This window comes from Leucoraja erinacea, chromosome 22, assembly GCF_028641065.1.
Source record: "Leucoraja erinacea ecotype New England chromosome 22, Leri_hhj_1, whole genome shotgun sequence".
In the NCBI taxonomy this organism is placed as follows: domain Eukaryota; kingdom Metazoa; phylum Chordata; class Chondrichthyes; order Rajiformes; family Rajidae; genus Leucoraja; species Leucoraja erinaceus.
This window is the reverse complement of record NC_073398.1, coordinates 18,007,347-18,025,683: the sequence shown is the minus strand read 5'-3', so window position 1 is coordinate 18,025,683 and position 18,337 is coordinate 18,007,347.

Below are 18,337 nucleotides of genomic sequence, written 5' to 3'. Positions count from 1 at the left end.
CTGATGACCTATCAAATCTCTTTGGAAAGTGCATTGACTAATGGAGTTGTTATGAATTATTTCTCGAAACTGCGTGATAATCTGTAATCCTACACAACACTGTAAATTCAAAAGACAAGGCATGGAGAAAAGTCATAACCTTTGCCGTGCATATTGGTGTTGGTGCTATGTCTATTTTCACTTATTTTGCATCATAAAATGGTTCATAATCATTTTTCATACCAAAACGATTTTTTTCCAAGACTTTAATTATAAGGCACTAATTTATTTGTAGACATCAGGGATTATTGAAGGCATAATTTTTCTATGGATGCAAAAACTTCCATTGATCTAAGGTATGGGATAGAAGATAATCTGATAATATACACTAAGGAAGACAATGTTTTATGCCTTGTAAAGTTTTGTCAGTGTTAGTAATCTTTACCTCTTCAGGATTCCACCCATGTAAATTCTCAGAGTTGGAGTGGAAATCTTTTAACAGAAATCTTGCACAGAAATGTTCAATCGTGCATACTCTGTGAAATTTTTTTTCCCACTGACACTGCAATATTTGAAGCACGTGGGGAGATGTTCCATTCTTTACCTCACCGCATCTTTTTACAGCTGATAATAAATGGCATTATTTCCACATTTAAATTGTCAAATGTAAAAAGCCTATCAAGGAAAAGACTTGCATTGACAAGGGCACTTACATGGCATGAGCCATTCCAACATCTTTTTGAACCAACAGCGTCCTGTCGAAGGAAGGTAACTGAGAATGAAAAAAACCTCAATCAATTTGCACATAGCCAGCTCTAAGGCAATATAAGAATGATGAGACAATCTTTGTTTGTCAGGGGATACATCAATTTCAGTGATAATAACTAGCATTCAACTGAAGATATTTCCATTATCCATTGCTTTGGGGTAACAGCCAATGGTCTGGAACTCTGAACATTATCCTCAAGATTACGGAGGACCCAGAAAACAGTCAGGATCCTGAGAGGAATGGGTAAGAGAATGGGTGTCGTTTTACCCTACTGTTTCCTTTGTTCTATAGTCTTTTCACCATGTCAAACTGAAAGAAAATTAACAAAATCTGAATTCAGCATGTGCTTTTAAAGAAAATTCAGGTGCATTCAATGAATGGATATTTGACAATTAAAGTGCCGGTTGCAATAAAAATATAGAGAACAACTTTTTTAAATAGTGTAATGTAGCCAATCATTCAAGATGGAAAGGGCGCAGGCAAGGTTTACAAAGATGTTGCCAGTAGTTGAGGGTCTAACCTATATGGAGAGATTGAGCAGAATATGACTATTCCTTTGCGCACGGGAGGATGAGGGGTAATCTTATGGAGGTGTACAAAATCATTATAGGAATAGATCAAGTGAACACACAGAATCTCTTGCTCAGAGTGGAGGAAGAATGATCCAGAAGACACGGGTTTAAGGTGAGGGGGGAAAGATTTAATAGGAACCTGTGTGGTAACATTTGTACACAAAGGGTGGTGTATGGAATTAGCTGACAGAAAAGGTAGTTGAGGCAGGTACTATTGCAATTTTTAAGAATTGTTAAGACAGGCACATGGATAGGATATGTTTAAGTGGGTTGTGGGTCAAATAGGCAGGTGGGAATAATGTAGATGGGACCTGTTGGTCAGTGTGGGCAAGTTGGGACAAAGGGCCTGTTTCCATGCTTTATGATTCTATGACCCAATGACTCCAATTACATATTAGATTGCTATAGGAAGGAAATCTACCATCTATAACCATAATGATTTATATATGGTTCTGAACCGCTGATCTTACCTCTGAAAGAGCCAGCATGACACTCAGTTACATCAAAGTTATTAACCTTGGTGGAAGTTCCCCACCACATCAAATGCAGTCATTCAAAAAGTTGTTATCCACCCAGAAACGGGCCATAAATGCTGGCCTTGCCAATGACAATCAGATTCTGGAGATTAATCAAGAATGTATATCCATTGGAATCTGTTCTTGCTCTCCTGTGACATGCACTTGCAAAATATACAGAGAGAGTTCTTCTAAATAATCTGTGACAATCATGAAGATCATTGGTTTGTGTTTGGTTTACTATCATGAGGACACAGGCAACAATTCACATGATCTGATCAAAGTAAATGACACCAATTTTGACTTTAAGCAAGGTTGATTGCTTCAGAATTGTAACCAGTCATTGCACGACCTAGTTGACTTTATTGGAAAGGAAAACCAGGCTGTAATAAGTAGGTTATTCACAACAACTTAACCTCTGTGGAAGTCAAGATTACATCGGAATGATTACTGGCACAGCAGTAGAGTTGCAGTCTTACAGCGCCAGAGACCCAGGTTTGATTCCCACTACGAGTCCTGTCCGTACAGAATTTGCATGTTTCCCTTGTGACCGTGTGGGCTTTCTCTGGTTGCTCGTGTTTCCTCCAATATTTCTGTGTGCAGGATTTTTGGATCAAGAATCCCTGTAGAGGTCCTGCTTTCCATCATTGCTGGGGGTTGAATATGATGGTAGGGGCCCTGCCAACTGCAGCCAACCCTACACCAACCCATCACTATTCCAGTAAACTCCTCATGGTGCTATCATCCATGAGGACTCTACTGGAATTGCACTGGGATAGGATGAGAACTCTGCCTGTTCAAGTTTATATCTGGAGCAAACCCAACAGTCTTCACTCGAATAAATAGGAGACATCAGCTCCTGAGAGAAAGGTAAGTAGCTATGTTTTGTATTATTCATTTAAGTTAGTTACAAAACATCAAATTGATTTTTTGTGTGCTTTTTAGCCTTCACATTTTTTAAGGAATTAAGTTATTTTAACATGTCCCAAGTGTCACGAAACATTTCTGAAAGTCACAAAATGATTATTGAACATCTATTTCATTCACAAAGTATTCAGTGGCACTGAGTGCCCCAGAGCTTGGCAAGAGAAGGGAAGATTTGGGGTAAGGGTTAAGGGATGGGACCACGTACTGTCAAAACAGTTCTGCGGATCCTGCAGATTCTGTGTGCTGCCACAAACCTTGTACTTCATTGAGTTGGGCTGTAGTGCTGGAAACCAAGGGTTCCCAGCAGTAGAAGTTATCCACAATCAGACTGGAATAAGGAGCATGGCACAGGGGCTAACACTTCAGATGCTTCATCAGTGACAATATCTGAAGTGGTGGGGGTTCTTTGCTGATAACTCACAGTGTTAATTCTATTAAAAACTCATCAGAACAAAACAGTCAGCTACTCAATCAGCAAGATCTGGGCAACATTTAGCTATCGACGGACATTGGTTACAACATATGTTATACGCATTACTAGGCAATCAGCAATGCAAAACACTTCCCTTTCAGATTTAATGACAGTTTTGTTGTTAAGTCTGAAGGTTACTATTGAACAGATACTCAATTGGACACCAGTCTGGAAGCAAGCTAGGATTCAACAATAAATCTTGACTCACCAGCAGAGTATCTATCCTATGTCAGAATTAAACAAAGGACAAAAGATGACACCACTTGAAAACTGTCGTTTGTCAGGCGATCTCCAAATAAATTGTCTGAAAACATGAAAGAAAAAATATAGAACAGAGCAAAACATCTAGTGGCGATCAACTCACTTCTTAAATCTTTTTTTTTCCTCTGTTCTCTTTTTTTCTTATTTCACATCACCTTCTTGTTTCTTTTTTGAGCTATATAATATTCTCTTTCTCTTTATTTCTTGCTTTTCTTACTCTTCGTTTATACTATTAAATTAAAAATAAGTTGTACATGAAATGTAATATGTTATTCATGTCTTATATTATTGTACATTACTTCTAATAAAAATATTAAAAAAAAATAAAAAATCTCTGAAGCCTTTCCATCAGCAACAGGATACAAGTCAAGAGTGTGATAGAATATCTCCTCTTGCCTGATTGATTGCAGCTCAGGGACACGCAAGATAGTCAACAACGCATAGAACAAAGCAATTCGATTTACATTCCACAACAGTTGCACCATCAATGTAGACAGTACTGTATGTAGAATGCAGTCCGGCAATACCTTAACACTTCTCTGAGAACAACCCTGCAAGTTATATCACCAACAGGATAAATGCAGCAAGACTGTGGCAACACCGCTACTTGCAAGCTCCCTCTAAGTTACACACAATCCTAAAAAGGAAAGATATATCCATCCCTTCATTGTTACTGCTTTCAAATATTGGATGTCCCTGCAGAACCGAGGCAATTCCTTTATCAGTCAAGCTGGCAATGCACCAACAGTTACTAAACCATCATTACGGATGGAGATTAATTGTTGTGTTACCAAGATCCTATAAACAAATACTTAGTAGACAAGAAATTGGTCTGTTTACTTGGAAATGGCTAGAAAAACAAGCTTCATTCATTCAGAAGGACAAGGTCGCAAGAATTCTGGAAATGTTGCATATACTACCAGGCTCAGGAACAGATCCTTCCCCTCTGTTGCCAGTCCTTCCATAACTAGGGTACTGTCTGATTCACCTCTACCCCCGTTATGTTCATTGAACGTTGTCTCTAGAATTGGCGTGCTATAATACTGAGAACTATATTCTGCACTGTATCTTTCCTTTTGCTCTGCCTATTGTACTTGACTTTGGCTGGTATTATGGCAGTCTTTACCACATTCTCAAAATCCAACTTCGATAGCTCTCGGGGATGGTTAGGAGGTATGTTTTACACACTTACGACACACTTAAGATAGCAAAAACAAATCTTACAAATGTTGTTTATTGATTAATTGGACTTTTATTGAAGTAGCACATAGCAAAGAAATAATCCATCTCTTTTCGTTCTCAATCACTGTTCCATTCATGTCATATAAATCATATGAAAGTTTCTTCTTATAAAAGTATGTCGTCTCATTAACGTGTGGGTGTGATAAAAAACTGTATTCTCACCATCCTTCTGAGACCCAGTTGACCCATCTAGGAGTCAGAGCTAGTCTCCTCTAGAAATAGACACACCCCTTCTACATATCAAATCCCACCTACAAAAGTACAGACAGATAAAAACTAAGCTTAATGACTCTTACAGCTGGATTGTATTTATGCATCGTGTTATCTGATTCAATTGGACAGCAAAGCTTTTCACTGCCTTTCACTGGTACAAGTGACAATAATAAACCAAAACCTACAAGCACTCGTTCTTTTAACCTGTCCAATAAATTGGCTGTTAATCATATTTTTCTTTGTATTTTTAGCTGATCAATCTGCAATAGTCACAGATCCTGATCTCAACAATAATTTCATACCTAGCACTTGGCTAATGCTGTATTGGTGTGAAGTGATTAACTTGCTTTCACAACCGAGTATTGTTTATTTGTGGAGTGACTTTAGGTTATTGATTGTGACTCACTTCCCTGACAACCCTGAATGTCCAGTTAAATCCATTAAGTGTTTGTGTACTAAATGTTTAGCTTTAAGGTGTGATCTTCTGCTCAATAAACAGTTTTTGAGCCAGCCATCTAACTCTTCCATCAATGAGTCAACAAGAGAGTGTAAATTCATTCTCTCATCAGTTTGTGGATGGTCTAATCCAAGTAAACTAAAGTCAACCTATTTGTGTGATGGAAGAGCGTATGGTAACTAACCAATGTTGCAGTCGGTCCTTGGAGACTGTGTCTAATTCTTTAATGAGACGTTATCTCATAAGCAATTGTATCAAAAGCATTGACAAGGCCAACTGATTGTTTCCCTTATGTTGTTCTGGGAACTCAAACCTGATGACTGATTTTGCCTGATGACTGATGACTGGAGGCTGTTGGCACTTGAGGAATGTTGTCAGCTGAAACTTTGAATCTGATTTTGCTGTGACAATAAGCACATTCTAAAAAAAATTGGAGAGATCCTCTCTATAATCTACCGCTGTGAACAGACAATTACTAGCCAATTATCTGATTTTCAATTGCCTTTGAGCTCAGAGGACAAATTTCCAGGTATTTTTATTTATTTGAATTGGCCCCAGGGTAGTTTATTTTTTGAAAAATCTTTATTGAGGTGGTGTAGGTTGCAAGTATATTCAGGTATTGGAATCCGTGCATTTAAAGTTATTCTCTCAGAGGATGCAGACTCTATTGGTCATCACCATCATCGTTGAAAACATTAGCGATGCAGCAATGGGAATGGTGACAGACGCACCACATTCTTTCCTCCATTGGATTTTGGTGTGTGTGCTTTATCATCATTCCTTACATTGAATATGTGTTCGGCACGGAATGAAGGGTCGAGATGGCCTGTTTCCGTGCTGTAATTGTTATATGGTTATTGCGATGTACAACAGTGATCGCAACTTCTACTGAAGTGTGGATGGCTGTTGGCTCATCCACCTTGGACAGGTCTTGTTTTTGCTCCTCCTGGGGGTCCACAGCCCCCATCCTCACCTGGCAAACCAGGTGGGCAAGACGGTTTAGTCGGCGACTATCCGACTATGGAGCAGTTAGCATGGGATTACATGGTACTCGTGGCGGGGGCAATTCCCCCCGACCTGGCTCTACTGGTGAGCCAGGATTTAATGCCCATTCCTACCTAGCTTGCTTTTAGAATGGAGCATTGAGCTGCTTGTGCCACTGCAGTGCAACGTACAAGGGTAATCTTTCACTGCTATGAAGTGCAGAGGTCCAGAAGTGCATGTTGACCCAGGAATAGTGAGGGTGTGATTGCATGGTGTGGAACTTGGAGAACAACAATGAGATGTCAATGCTGTTGTGGTGTTATACCATGCAGTAGAATGTGTAAAACTGGAAAGAATTGTCAAAGTAGTCTTTGCAAATAGTCATGCATTTTGTGGAAAGTATATACCGCAAGTGCATATTTTTCCAAAAGAAGGTAAACATTTCTCTAAAATGAGAATTAAATATTTTTTCTAACTTTACTGCTCAGAATGTGTGGAGCACAATTATAAACTATGAACCTATCTCAGGAAGGTTGGTTTGGTAGATGGTTCCTGAGCCATGCATTGGATCCTTGGTTATGTTGATTTATTCGCCTCTGCTGCTTTCAGGCTGCAGACTTGAATGATTGTTTTGCCTGGGCCAATGCGGCATTTAAAGTCACAATAATTTGGAACAATAAACAATTATCAAAAAGGCTTAGACAGGGCAGAATTTGTGCGGTGTATCCAAGAGGGTTTCTTGAAACTGTAGGTGGATAGTCCAACCCGAGAAGGGAACATACTGGACCTTTTGCAGAAAGGAACTGCAGATGCTGGTATATACCGAAGATAGATACATAGTACTTCAGTAACAGTGGGTGGGTGACGTTTTGGGTCAGGACCTTTCTTCAGACTGAAAGTAAGGAGCCCATTTTCTGTCTATGTATTGGACTTTGTGTTGTGAAATGAGCCTGGCCAGGTGACTGGTGTTTCAGTGGAAGAACATTTTGGAGATAGTGATCACTACTCCACAGGTTTTACAATTGTTTTGAATAAGGAGTAATCTGGACCTTGTGGCAAGGTACTAAATTGGAGGAAGGGCATTCAGTACGTGTCATCATTATGAAATTGTATCATCAATAAATCTAGGTACTTCCCTACATGACAAAAGAGAGCTTTTATATGGATCATGAAATATTTAAGAGGAATAATTAATAACAAGTTCAAATGAGTCTTCATAAGAGATGATGCAAAACTGCTTCAGTACTTCATTGACCAATTTAGCTCTTAATTGGCATAATTGCTGATGTTTTACATAGGAGGTAATATTTTAAGTTTCAATGCAAGAGTATTTTACTCAATATTAAAAAGATACTAGGGTTTAGGATTTGGGTTTTTTTTTTAGTATGTTTACGATATTTCTACATACGATTTATACATTTTATTTTGAATTCATGTTGTTTTCAGATTCTATAATTTCAATACAAGTTTATTTTCTACAAACTGAAGAAGGGTCCAGCATTTTGTGTCTACCTTCGATTTAAACCAGCATCTGCAGTTCTTTTCTATTTATTTTCTACAAATTGGTGTGGGAAATCAGTGGTGCTGTAAATTTAGGCTCTTACTAATTTGCTGAAAAGTTTATATTTCATATTGCCCTCAACCCAAACTTGCTTTCAAGAATATCACATTTCAGGTTTCATGAAAGGACACTACAAATTATATGTTAAAATTAAATACTTTGTGCTGGGAGAGTAATTTTCTCACTTACTATCCATTGAATGTTACAGTCTTTACTAAGACAATCGTCTCTGGGAGTGAAGTATAAATGATGAGAGCATCCTTTAAAATGTCAAGATGTTTTTTCAGATATTACACAATTTTAGTTTAGCTTTATCTTATAATTAATTTGCCATATCCATGGACTACAAACACCAGACCATTGTTCTGGGATGAAGGGACTGCTGCGATATCAAAGATGACACCACCCAATGTAACCACAGCAAGTTTGACCATTCAATCTGCACTCTTCCTTTACAATGAGATCAGCTTCCATAAATACACACAATTTTCATTTGAAGCAAAACTTAATCACATCAAACGAATCACCTAATCACTGGGTGAAATAAATACTACTACAAGATTATGCGCCTCATGCTTTAAATTTATACTCAGATTTATTTGAGAATTGAGATTATTCAGAAGGAAATTTAGAATAGCAAATTAGAAAATAGCGCATTACTAAACTTTTGTTATTCTGATTTGAAATTAGCACACAAATTCCTAATAAGATTGTTGAGTTTATTTATAATTTCAGCTAAATAATCGTGCCAAGTACTGTATACCATATACTGAGTGTTCAGAACTATGGTTCATCACAGGACTGTCTTAACACATGGGCACGCTGGTGCTGGGCAGTTGCCCAGGGCCCCACAAGCATCGGGGCCCCATGCTAATCTATGTATGTTGTGACTTGCTGTCAATAAATAAATATTATACTATACTAAACTATAAATATTTGTTATTGGATCGCTGGCCCGTGGCTAGAAGCTCAGCAGACTGCGGCTTCAGGATGTTGTAGTCCACGGGCCAGCGATCTTCAGGATGTCGTAATCTGCGGGCCAGCGGCCCACGACCCACAGCAAGGGATCGCCCGGCTCCGCGATGGAAAGTCTGCGCTGCACCCGTGCTGAAACTCTGGACCCGATTCCGGGAAAGGCTGGTAGGCCGCGAGGGAGGGTGAAATGCAACTAGGAGAAAAGTCGCATTCCACCGAGGAAAGTGACTAAAAAACAGTTTCCCCCAATTCCCCACCCCCCACCCCACACACACTAAAACACATTAAAACACAATTTTAGACATACTAAAAACAAAACAAAAAAGTGGAAAGGACGAACAGTTGCTGGCGAGGCTGCCGGCTAACGGCCCCACCCCATTGTTCAAACATTTGTGTTGATTAATCTTTGCTGTACAACATGTGTTTTAATGTTTAAACACTGATTTTGCTGAAAGTACCAATAAATATATGTTTAATTTTATCGACCATTTACATTTTTATTCCTGTGAGTGGTTGTATAGGTAGTGCATTGCTTTTCCCAGGGGCCTATAATGCTGTAAAGACGACCCTGGTTCATCGGTGTAGTTTTACCCTTGTTTATAAGTCTCACCTGGTATTCCTTCCTTATGGATGCCAGAGCTGAAAGGAATAAAACCAGGCAACAAATAATTAATAAACCTGGCAGTTGGCACAGAGGTAACAGCGGAGAATTTGCACGGAGGCATTAGGCGCATCAAGACTACCATAGGACTCGGTACTACCAAGATCATTTTCAACTGAAAAGATCCAGAAATGTGCTTGTTTACACATAGAATGGATGCCTTGGCCTGAGCAAAGGTAATGGATCTCTTGCAACACTAGTTTGGAATTGTTTTACTGTTTAAATATAGAAATAAAGGAACTGCAGATGTTGCCTTATAAAAAAATGACACAGAGTGTTTAGTTTCTCCAATACTTTGTGTCTTGCGTTGTTTTACCGTTTGTCTAATAGGTCAGGGGTAATCAAAATATTGGGGGCCTGTATCACGGCTAATTTGAGCTGATGCTTGATGACACAGTGACAGCTGGAGCAAGCAGTATTTGGGAGCGTGCATACTAAATTACCCCAATGCAGGATTTAATATTTTAATTTTCATTAAGCATTAACTATTAAACACATGAATAAATGTAATGTTGTGAGAATGAAAATCAATAATGGTTGATGCTTGACTGCAAGATAAGAGAAGAATTGCAATGTTCTTTTACAGTTTAAGTATTTCTAAGGCAGTCAAGGTCACTATATAACATATATGGAGCATAAATTATTTTTTCACATCATCTTAGCTATTTTGAATGTTTCCTTACTTTGCAGAGATGTGCAAACATGTGTGTTTTTTTTTTCATTATTAGCCTCACATTTATCATTAGTCATCTTCATCTTTATGGTTACTAATTAATGATTTTGTCTTTTATTATACTTTATTTTCACCATCTGGTCATTCGCTCCCAACCATTTCTCAATACTGGTTGTGCCCTGCCATTGTGCTTAATTTTTAATCCATTTATTTTCATTAAGAAATATGCACCACATAGAGGTGTTCTCTATTGAATTCCTCTATTGAACATTATGGCAGAGTTCGCACTTAAAATATTAAAGCACAGAATAGTCACAATGGAGCAAGCATCCAAAAGAATACTGAACCAATTCTGCATTCCGTCAACAATAAATGGACATAGATTTATTGCCAATAGATGGATGTAGAAAATTAATACATTCAGAGAATAATAATCTGGAAGTATTGTGAGATTTTTCTTATTTCTTTCACTCAAAAATAAGGCACACACTTTCCAAGATATTCAAATTTCTTACTTAATTATTACTATTTCTGTGTTCTTTTATTGTTGTTGCTGGAACAGAGAGATAATAATGATAACATTGTTGACATATTATCATCATTGTGAAACTGGCAATTGGTTCTTACACCTGCATGTGTGCATTTAGACATCAAAATCCAAAATTTTGTCCTGCTTCTTCATTGAGTGTGATGTTACAGCCTTTACTAAGAAAATCACTCAGTGACCTAATGTAAAGTTCAATTCTTTAAGCTCCGTCCTATTTTGAATGCCATTAGAAAATGGAAAGGCTTGTTGAATGAAGCATAAATGTTTTTTTTGTTGCAGCTGGAAACAAATAATTATGTAAAACAACCTTTCTGGCCTTGAAAACAGTTATATGCGAATTATAATTACCGCTAAGCGATTATTTTGAATTACAATGAGCTTTTTAAAATGAAAGATGATAAAAAAAAAAGTTACACAAAATGCTGGAGGAACTCAGCAGGACATGCGGTATCTCTGGAGAGAAGGAATGGGTGACCTTTCAGACCGAGACCCTTCTTCACCCTGCCCCGCTGATTCGCTCCAGCATTCTGTGTCTCTTTGGTTTACACCAGCATCTGCAGTTCCTTCCGACACATAAAAAAAGTCAGGTTCATTTGAGATTTCAGTGTACACTTTTATTGATCTGTTTTTCCAGTACTTTATTTCATTATCATTTAAGTGTTTTTTAAAAAGTCTTTTACTTTCCAGATTGCAAGCCTACAACTTTCTACAATTGGATTGGCCATTTAGTTAGATTGATGAGGTCACTGCAGCTAATTACCACAGACCTTACATAAAGTGCGTGGCAACAGCTTCCAATATCATGGAGAAAATGCATGACAGAAAATTGCTTCAAGATTTGCAGGTATGTTGTTTTCAATCAATTCTCGGCAGTGAACTTTACCTATTGACAAAAAAATCTGTTTCCAAGAATAATCAATTTAAGTTTAAATGCCTTGAACTTCTTCCCTAGTCAGTTGCATTAATACCACCTTGTGACAGTGGAAATGTATGGCACTCTGCTTCAAGAACCAGACTTCAGAATTGGAGTACACTGTTGCCAGCATTTAGACCTATTTAGCATGACTGACTATGGATGATTTATTGGGCTGTGCTCCCTGAATTTCTCAATTTTGAAGAGGCAAGCAAATCAAAATAGTGATGGTCCATTATTTAATAATCAACCTGAAATCACTCTCTAATTTACTCAATGGACAGCTACTCTTCACGTACTCCTTTACCCTGACAACATTGGCTCAGTGAATTAAAATCCACTTTCTATTTTCAGTCCATTGACTTCATTTGTTCAGATCGGTTCCAGCATCATCAATCTTCACCATTAAAATGTATCTAATGTAGTTGGTATTTCAGAAGGCAGTTGGTATCATTTACGAAGTGAAGATCGAAAAAAAAGTTTATTTTATGTGGATGAATTGGTGGCACACTCGTAACCAGGGTTGAAAATTAATTCGGCAATAAGAGCAAAGATGATAAATAGACAAAGCTCTGTCTGATAAGAGACGGCGACAATGATTCATAGACTGCTTCTAAGATATGTTCAGGGTCTCCCATCATTCATACATGTCACACACTGCAATGAGTTGAGTCGAAGCCTGTGGCTCCATGGTTGCCAGCTTTACTGCATAACAGTAGAGGGCACTCCAGTCACTGCACTACCGAACTGCAGAAGAAGTAAAATACATTCTTATTTAATATTTTTAGTTCATTATACAACGTTGCCGATGAAGTGAAACTGCGATAAGGCTATCTGCAGTTTGAGTATGTTTTCTCACTGGGGAAGAGAATCAAGTCACTAATATAGAATCTGCAGATGGTTATGCTGCCAGTTGAATTATGTTGGGTGATTAATGATGCTGGCGCTAATATGAACAAATCAAATTAACGGTCTGAGGATGGACGGAAAATGTTAATACAGATCAACATCGCTGGTGGAAATGAGCGCACAATAAGTGTATGTTCATTAGCAAAATTGGAGACTGATTTAGAGACATAGAATCATCGAAAAATAGGTGCAGGAGTAGGCCATTCAGCCCTTTGAGCCAGCACCGCCATTCAATAAAATCATGGCTGATCATCTAAAATCAGTACCCCGTTCTTGCTTTTTCCCTACATCCCATGATCCCTTTAATCCGAAGAGCTAAATCTAACTCTCTATTGAAAACATCCATTGAATTGGCCTCCACTGCCTTCTGTGGCTGAGAATTCCACAGATTCACAGCCCTCTGGGTGAAGATGTTTTTCCTCATCTCAGTCCTAAATGGCCAATCCCTTATTCTTAAACTGAGATCCCAGGTTCTGGACTCCCCTAACATTGGGAACATTTTTCCTGCGTCTAGCCTGTCCAATCCTTTAAGAATGTTGTTATGTTTCTATAAGATCCCCTCTCATCCATCTAAATTCATGAATACAAGCCCCGTTGACCCATTCTTTCATCATATATCAGTCCCGCCATCCCGGGGATTAACCTGGGTGAACCTACAGTGCACTCCCTCAATAGCAATAATGTCCTTCCTGAAATCAGGAGACCAAAACTGCACACAATACACCAGATGCGGTCTCACCAGGGCCCATGTACAACTGCAATAGGATCTCCTTGCTCCTAAACTGAAATCCTCCTCTCAATTTAATTGTCAAATGAAGGCCAACATGCCATTAGCTTTCTTCACTGCCTGCTGTACCTACTTGCTTACATTCAGTGACTGATATACAAGCACACCCAGGTCTCGTTGCACCTCCCCTTTTCCTAATCTGACACCATTCATATAATAATCTGCCTTCCTATTCTTGCCTATCCATGTCATCCTGCAGCCTCATGGCATCCTCATCGCAGTTCACACTGCCACCCATCAGCAAACTTGGAGATGTCACATTTAATTCCCTCATCTAAATCGTTAATAAATTGTAAATAACTGGGGTCCAAGCACCGAGCCTTGTGACACCTCACTAGTCACTGCCTGCCATTCTGAAAAGGACCCGTTAATTCCTACTCTTTGCTTCCTGTCTGCCAATCAGTTCTCTATCCATGTCAATATCCTACCCCCACTACCATGTGCCCCCTATCTCCTACCCTACCACCAGTACCATTTGGATTAGATTGTTAACAAGTCAATTCAGTGACTAAAGACTGTGCATCATCACAGTTATTCAAATATCATGGTAAAATTCAAGGTAATTATATATGGTTTACGACAGTTTGCCAACATCCGGAATTGCGTTCAATTTTGGCCATCCTATAATGAAGCCCTTTGTATTTAATTATCTAAAAGCTCAAAACTCCAATTGTCCAATTGTCTACCAAGGGATGTAAGGCCCATAAGTTGACCATACTGAGCCAACTTAGATCTATCTCAAATAACCTGAGTGGGATAATTTCCCATCTTTTGGTGGAAGGTTGTACCAACAGCATAAAACTGAATCAATGTCAAGAACATTGTAGTGAGCCTATGTTGCCCTAAAGGGGAGAAAAGTCTTGGGATAGGGCCCAACTAAAGTATATTTTTGCCCGGAAATTTAGGTTTGGTTCAGTCGTGATGTGACTGTATCATAATCAGCCTCCATTTTATACTCCATTGATGAACATAGAACAATAAAGCACAGGAACGGGCCATTCAGCCTACAATGTTTGTGCCAAACTTGATGTTACATTAAATTGATCTCTCTGCCTGTACATGATCCATATCCCTCTTTTCCATGCACTTCAAAGTGCCTTTTTAAAAGCCTCTTGTGCCATTATTGTATCTGCCTCCACCACCACCACTGGCAATGCATCTCCATTACTCTCCCTGTAAAAATCTTTCCCCTTTTAACTTAAAATGTCCATCCATTGAAGACCAACTTTGACAGACAGCTGTGGCGTCTTTTCTGAGTTTCAGCCAAACTAATGCCAACTCTAGAATGGCACGAGGTTGGAGTACAACTATTTTAAGGTAGATCTGCTTAATTTAAAACTCTCAACCTCATTTTTGTCTGACCCATGCAAATGTGGAGGAATCTTGGCAGAAATGGTTTGCTTCACTTTCCTGAACCTTGTTCTTAACTCAAACTTCCTGATGCTTTGGCTCAGATTGCAGTTTCAAGGCCCAAGCTCTGAAGAATGACTCAGTAAAATATTGCTATTGGCAAAAATAAAGTGTAGAGCAAGATAAATCCTGATCTTGAAAATGTCAATGGCACCCAAGAGAAGATTTGCAAAGATAGCTCCCTTTAAACTGTGACTGCAGAACCAAATGTTTAAAATTAACAAACCTTAGTCACCACTGTGAAGTAAAATACATTCTTCCTTCCCACATAGTATTGGGCATGCATATAACAAATGATTAAATCATGGAATACTATGTTACTCAACAAGTTTTAATGAGTTGGTTCAGAAAATGCCTGAATATTATATCGGCATAAATAATAAACATTCCATGAGGTATGAAGAGTAAAATGCCCCTGGGGCAATCTAATTATCTTCTGGAATGGAACTGGTGGGAGTTGAATTATTCTAACTTAAGAAGAGACAAGGAAAGTGAAGTAGACTGCTCTGCACCATGAGCATGTTGTTCTGTTTGATCCTCAAGGTTTACATCCTATGTCAGTTCAATGAGCCTGGTGCAACATCTTTTAATAATATTACCTAACAAAATTTGGGTTAGGAATATAACCTTCAACGTAATTTTTATGGTGAAGGCTCATGATTTCTATTATTCTTTCAGTAGAGGACCACTGCCTCCAATGTCCTGAAATGCTGGCCCTCATTCTAAAGTGAACATGGAAACCGGCACATCAGCCCACCGAGTCCACGCCAACCATCGATCACCCATACTAGCTCTATGTCATCCCACTTTCGCATCCACTCGCAACATAACACCAGCAATTTACTGAAGCCAATTAACCTACAAACCTGCACAAACAGTATTTGAGATGTGGGAGGACACCAGACAACCCAAAGGAATCCGACAAGATCACAGGGTAAATAGCCCCATAGCAGAAGTGTCCACGACGCAGGGCTGGAAGCTGGAAGTATCCTGAGCTAACTCCGCTCATCTATTGCGACAAGTGATGGCTTCCACTGACTGTCGCCGGAAGGTTGCGTCCTTTTCAGGACGGACGGTGACAGCGAGGTCAACATTTGTAACAAGATGGACACGAAAAAAAGAAGAAGACAGGGTGAATGTACAATCCTTACACAGTCTGCACCGGAGGTCAGGATTGAACTGAGTCTCTGGTTCTGTCAGGCAACAGTTCTACCTGTACCTAAGAAGCCTCACAATGCCAGTGACCCCGGTTCAATCCTGATCTTGGCTACTTTTTGTGTGGAATTTGTACATTCTCCCATATGACCATGCGCTTCCTCAGAGTGCTTTGAATTCTCCATATATCCCAAACACATTTGGAATGGTAGGTTTCTCCATTGAATTCTTCAATTCCAGGTAACTACCAACCTCCCCTCCTCCCACCTTCTTTCACACCCTCTTCTGTCTGTGCCCCACCTGCACTTGCAGCAATTTATTCCCTCTCACTCCACCTACATACCTTTCTCCAGCTTCAAAATTTGCAATTCTTCAATCCTTTTGTCTCACACCTTCTGTCTTTTCATCTTTGGCCTTTGCCCAACCACCTGCCTATCAATCACCCCCCCCCCCCCCCCCCCCCCCCCCCCACACCACACACACACACACACACACACACACACACACACACACACACACACACACACCACACACACACACACACACACACACACACACACACACACACACACACACACACACACACACACACACACACACACACACACACACACACACACACACACCTCCATCAATCTATTACTTGCCAGGCTTTGTTCTGCCCCTACACTCTTCCAGCTTTCTTTCCATACCCCTCCTCCCGCACCAAACCAGTGTGAAGATGGGTCCCAACCCAAACGCCACCTCTCCATATTCTCCAGAGGTGCTGCCTGACCCGTTGAGTTACCCGTCCAGCCGACTTTGTGTCTTTTAGGGCATGGTAAGTCACAATTGGTCACTGTAAAATTGTACCTAGTGTACAGGTGAGTGGTAGAATCTGGGGAGAGATTATAAAAATGAGAATGAGGAAAAAAATGGGATTAATGCCGATTTAGAATCTTCGTATCGAGACCACATCGCAAGATTAAAAATTGTTCAGCCAGAGCTCAACACACTTCTCAGTATCAGTGTATAATGGTGCCTTGTGCTTCTTGTGCTTCTTGTGCTTGATGGTGGAAACAGGGCCGCGACGTGAATGCTCTTTCCTTGAATAAATGAGTGGTTGATGGTTGGAGTGGACTCAATGGGCCAAAGGATTTAATTCTGCACTGTCTCTATGAATCTTTTTAATCTTCAATGCCTAAATGAATATATAAACAATCAGTGCAGCATCATAATATTCACTTTACTTAGGCATTCAATATTTCTAGATCTTAAATATTGTTGTTGATGATATTTATGTTTGACCTCCATCATGGCGCTGGAAATCTGGTTGCACATATTAGAACATTCAGTATGTGCTTTGCTCAAACCAAACTGAACCTAGCCTGACTGCTAGGAGAGCTTAGCAACTGAATTTCCATGCTTTAAGCACTGCTATAGCCTTTGACAACCGCATGTCTGAGCTTGCTCCTGGGATTTTACCTTTAGCCTATTGAAAACATGAAAATCCATTTCAATACACAGGAGAAATCTACACTTGCAAACTAAGGGTTAATATGCTGTTGCGGCAGATTTTTATATCGTTCAAGAGATTACTCCCTCTAGCCGCTAAATGGACTGCATGGGTAAGGAGAATGTCTCCGTACACATGCAAGCTGTCCGTCGGCGACCTTCAGAGCTTCTTCACAGATAAATCTTCAAAACACAGTCCTTTGATTAATAAATTCTTTATTGTTGATGAAAAACAATAAAGTACATCCAAACTTCTTCCGCCTCGCACACTATAATCTTCATCGAACTCCAGCTTATCGCTTTAAACATTGGAAAACTCCTCGTGTCTCCGTTACACTTCTTATGATCGAAGGGTAAACCTTCCCCATGCTGGTCCTAAACTAAACTGAAAACTAAGCTTCTGCGCAAGAAACTTAGCTCCAAACATGCCCTAAAATACATCATAGATTCCACCCACAATATAACGGGCAGTCTAAAATTTAAAGACACATGCCATAATCAATGCACACAAAACAAGCCAAATGGCCACTACATATGCTGCCTGCATACAGATGCCATTTTGTAACGATACATTTCAAAGTAGTATTGTTAGCAGTGTCTAAAATTACACACACTATTTATTTGAAGTAAAGAGAGTGTTGGAAGGATATTCCCAAATTACCGCTGGGACTGTGCTGGAGCTGAATCACTATTTGTCTTGACGTTGTTGCAGTGATCTCAGTGAAAATTACATTGGGGTTGTGGCGGGGCACACTGACAGTCTGTGCACAGATTGCAAAACTGAAAAAGACAAATAAAGGAAAGATGTGAGACTCTGACCCCAAAGCTTCCTCTAAATCTTACATCCCATCTGATGCGGAA